At 45.8% G+C, this 4,881-nt stretch overlaps 1 non-coding gene across 1 annotated transcript; it reads right to left on the reverse strand.

Annotated features, from left to right (window-relative positions):
- Positions 1-540: 540 nt before the first annotated feature.
- TRNAN-GUU (transfer RNA asparagine (anticodon GUU)) lies at positions 541-614 on the reverse strand. The gene has a single exon. It is a non-coding gene; the product is annotated as a tRNA-Asn (tRNA).
- Positions 615-4,881: the final 4,267 nt, after the last annotated feature.

Below are 4,881 nucleotides of genomic sequence, written 5' to 3' on the forward strand. Positions count from 1 at the left end.
GTTTGAAGGACGTGTTTTTTAAGTCAAAGTCAGATTGGGAAAACAACATAGAAAAAACATGAAGAAAAAATAAAAACCGGTAGAAGAAGGGCAACATATTTTAAAAACGAAAATAGAATAAAATACCGCTAGAAGGAGGGCAACATATTTTAAAAACGAAAATAGAATAAAATACCGCTATCGCATTGGAAAAGCAACATAGAATAAGTTTGGAGGACGTGTTTTTTAAGTCAAAGTCAGATTGGGAAAACAACATAGAAAAAACATGAAGAAAAAATAAAAACCGGTAGAAGAAGGGCAACATATTTTAAAAACGAAAATAGAATAAAATACCGCTAGAAGGAGGGCAACATATTTTAAAAACGAAAATAGAATAAAATACCGCTATCGCATTGGAAAAGCAACATAGAATAAGTTTGAAGGACGTGTTTTTTAAGTCAAAGTCAGATTGGGAAAACAACATAGAGAAAACATGAAGAAAAAATAAAAACCGGTAGAAGAAGGGCAACATATTTTAAAAACGAAAATAAAATAAAATACCGCTAGAAGGAGGGCTTGAACCTCCGACCTTGTGGTTAATAACCACACGCTCTAGCCAACTGAGCTATTTCTGCTATATGTTTAATTTTGTAACAAAACTTTTATATTCGGTAGCTCTGTCCAACCTGAGGAATTACCACTTCTCCTAAGATGATTTTGGCATCCGATTTCATTTCAATAAAATAAAATATACCCACCCGAGCAAACAGCAATGGTATTCATCTATACCAATATAAAAGGATCTAAAAGGACAGATTCAATTAATCTCGGCCATTAAATCATGTCAATCCAACGATCTAGAGTAATTCAATGTCGAGCACTCAACACGTTTAACATGCAATTAATTTCATGCCTAATATAGTAATAATCATATAATAATACACAAATAATATTCTATTTAATATCTACATGTACTTAATGTACTTCTAAATTAACATGTATTATACATACACATTGACTAGTTAACAAAGAAAAAACGAAGATGTAGCCGTTGAGAGAAGACTTGATCTTCCCTATCGTTAGGGGTGGAATCTAGTAGTGCATGATCCAAAATATCTTATATTCATATTTGAAAAAATGTCTATTCATATCTGAAACATCTGCATCCGAACCAAAATAAAAATAAAAATTATCCGTATCTGAATTTATTTAAAAAATTAAAAATAAATTTGATATGAGATTTTGACACAAATGTGGATATGAAAATGAATATATCCGTATTCGAATAGGATTATGGGATGTAATTTTCCAAACTCTAGGCCCAAATGTCAATTATCTAACATAAAAGCCAAATAAGTGGTCAAATTGTACCAGCATTTTTATGTTTGACATGAAATAAACGTATTTAACCTTGACTTATTGTATGTAATCCACATCCGGACACCTCAATTATCACATCTCAAATAATATAATCCATATTCGGACACCTCAATTATCATATCTCAAATCCATACAAACTCATGTAACTATGTCGATGCATACACATCGTTCAGCTGCTCCATCACTACTAACTAAAACATGCCATCATACTACCAAAAATTGACATACTTGGCTATGGTGGAGTTCATCCATGGCTGCCCATGCCCTTCTCGGCGCCGTTGTGGTCCTTCTCGCGGAAGTACTGGTCGAAGACGCAGTACTGATCAAGCCGGATCTGCTCGTTGCTGGAGCTGTCCTCGCTGTCTCTGTCTGCTTTCTCCTCCTTTGGTGGCAGTCCGGCCATGGCATGGACCGTCCGATTCTACTCTCGGGCGAGGGCGCATGTGTTCCTCCGCTGCCATTTCTTCACAATGCGGGCGCCAATGGATTCCTCCCCTGCGGCCGCCCGCGCCACCGCATCAGCCACCTATGTCATCGTCATTTTCGCTGCAATACGGGCCTCGGCGGCCCTTATCCTCTCCTTCCCACGGCGGGCCGCAAGTTTTCGGTGGGACTCATAGTTTGCCGACCGGTGATGGGGAAGGAGAGGTGTTCCCTCTGCTGGGACCGCGAGGATCCAGCACCAGAGGACCCAAGCGCCCGGTGAGCCGACGTTATGGCATCGTGGCGGACGGATCCGTCTGTCGGCCGGTCGTTGTCCTCCCGGGACGATGGAGTGCAATGCGGACTACCATTGCCTCCTCCAACCCGCACAATGACACTCCGGTCGACGGATCCGGACCAGTCAGAGTCTAATCCGATGTCTGCCATGCCGGAGAAGGCCAAAAACCGCCGAAGGCGAGCTCGGGTGGCAGAGGGGAGTAGAGGAAAGTGGAGTGAAATGGTTAGGGTTTGCTCCGGCGAGCGGATGAGGCCAAATATATGTTGGGCCGGGTGGGCCAGCATGGGCCGGATCCGATCTGACGGGCGTGCCTGAGCGCCCCATATCTATCCCATATTTGAGATGGATATGAGGGGTGCCGGTCATTCCGGGTGTTTGAGACATGTTTGAGGCATTCATCTGGGTCAAAAAATCACGCCCGACCGTGCAACCTGCCCGGGCATTTGAGGATGGTCTAAGGTCCCACATGTCAAACACTAGAGGTTAATTGACTGGGTGATTAGGGCCTAACCTAATGCTCCACGTCAGCTCTAACCGGCGTTTACCCGCCGGCACTAACAGAGGACGTCGGAGGTTCATCGGTCGGCCGTTTCCGGCGACGGATGGATGCATGGGTGTGCTCTGCTGGTAGCTGGGACCGAGCCCCGTCGAACAATGGCCTCGGGCAGTGCTGGGGTGGGCTGTGGCGACGGCAGCGGTGAGGTTTGCGGCGGCGGAGCTTCGGTGTTGCACGGGCAGGGTACTGTGGCTTGCGGGCGAGCAAACTAGGTAGCTAGGCAGCATCTACGGCGCTCCAGGAGCGCGCTGGACGGAGCCGCGGGGCTAGGTAGGCTCGGCATCGAGCGGTGCTTCGCCATGGCGGCGGGCGGAGCTCGGAGCTCGCGGGCGAGGGTGCTACGGCACGGGAACAAGCAAAACGAAGGAGGGGGAACGGGAAGGAGCTCGCGGTGAACTCGATGGAGTCCTCGGTGAGGTCGGGGAAGCACCAGAGCGAGCGGAGCGGCGATGGGGATCTCCGACGTCTGGGGGTAGAAGGAGACATCGTGGAGGCGTTCTAGGGCGTCCGGCGTTGCGCGGATTGGCGGGGAGGAAGATAGCGGCTAGGCGGAGCCGTTGGACATGACGGTAGGGCAGGGCAGTGGCGGTCGTCGCGGTTGTGGCGGGCGGCGACGACGAGCTCGCTCGGACGAGCTCGTGTTCTTGCGGGAGAGAGGGGGAAATGAGTGAGAGTGAGACGGTTGGGCACGGGCGTGCGTGGCATCGTCCAGGAGGTCCAGGCAAGGCGGCAAGCAGGAGGTGGCGAAGAGCGTGCGTACGCGCGGCGAGCACGCGCCCTATGCTTCTGGCGCGAGCTGGAAGAAGACAAGGGCGCGGGTGGGCCTCGTGGGCTGCTACAGTAATGGGCGGGGTAAGTCCCAGGTTAGTTTTGTTTCCCTTTGCTTTTTTTGTTTCTTTTTGTTTTATTTCATTTTTCTGCCACTATTTTAAATTCAAACAGAATTCAGATGAGTGCCAAACTTCTCTGAAATATTTATGTTGCCTCAATGAATCTAGCCAAATGCACATAAATTATTTCACAGTCCAAATGAATATAATCCAAATTCAAATAATATATTGATTTAAATTCAGAGTCCAAATAATTCCTTAAAAATGTTCCAGAATTTTGGTTCGATATATAAATTTTGAAAAAATTCTAAAACTATTTTTAGGGCATTTTGGATTCACTAAATGCAATTTTAGGTTTCTTGCGCTTTATTTTAAAATTTTGAGGCTTCCACTTTCCTCAATTCTAGTTTCCTGAAATTAACATGATGCATGATGCTCACTGATGCAACTAATTACAAGCAAAGATCTAGGGCTGTGACAATGTTTTTAATACTAATATAAGGACAGAGGGGGTATTTTTTAGTTGTGGAATCGTCCAAGGAGATCACAATGGCTATTTATTGTATGTTACATGGAACCTGTGTAAAATAGTGGTTGCGTTAGCCAAAGACAAGACAAAAATATTTGTGTAGGCAAAACCTTAACGTTCTTGTTTTTCCCTATAAAGAGTTCTTGTGTTCCTACATGTCTTTTTTACATGATCTTGTATTTGTATCCTGTTCTCCCATCCTTTAATGAAAAAGTAGAGCTTATGTTGTTGCCCATAAAAAATCCCACCGAAGTTGTTGGTATGTAGAACCGTCGGCACCCTTGGTAGGGTGGTGAACATGGCCGTAAGTGCCAGAAGGGAGTTCACACAAGGGGGTTCAGACCTTCTAAGAGAGGTAATACCCTATATCCTGATTCTAATTTGTACTTATGGTCTAGCGCTCCTAGTGCCACGGTGTTGCCCGAGGCAACGCTTGTGGCGGAGACCACAACCGAGGTTATCATTACCGTGGTGTCTCCCCACAAGATCGCCGCGCAGGCTTCGAAGCCTATGGCTAGTGACCTAAACGCGGTAGAGCAAGAAGACAAAGGTTGCAGCGAACTCCATTGTGCCGTCGGTACCAATATCTTTTTCGAAGAAAAGTGAGCTGGGCGGATGTGACGGAGGAAACCAGATCCGTGATGAACGGGGCTAGCGATGAGATGAAGCTCTTCTGCTCCGCCATCCATAGGCATGGTCTATCAATGGAGCCCGGATATATGGTGGGCCTTTTATTTTTCTTGTAATTTTGCTTTGTGTTCATAGTAGTAGTAGCCCCTGGGATTAAATGAGGTTCTAGGTTTTGAATTGGGCTTCCTTTATGTTGAATTGTATATTCTTCATTGTAGCTCCCTGGTTCTTTAAATTTGTTTTTTCTTTGTTCAGG

Source organism: Triticum urartu, chromosome 1A (genome assembly GCF_056163025.1).
Source record: "Triticum urartu cultivar PI428250 chromosome 1A, HENAU_Tu73, whole genome shotgun sequence".
NCBI lineage: Eukaryota > Viridiplantae > Streptophyta > Magnoliopsida > Poales > Poaceae > Triticum > Triticum urartu.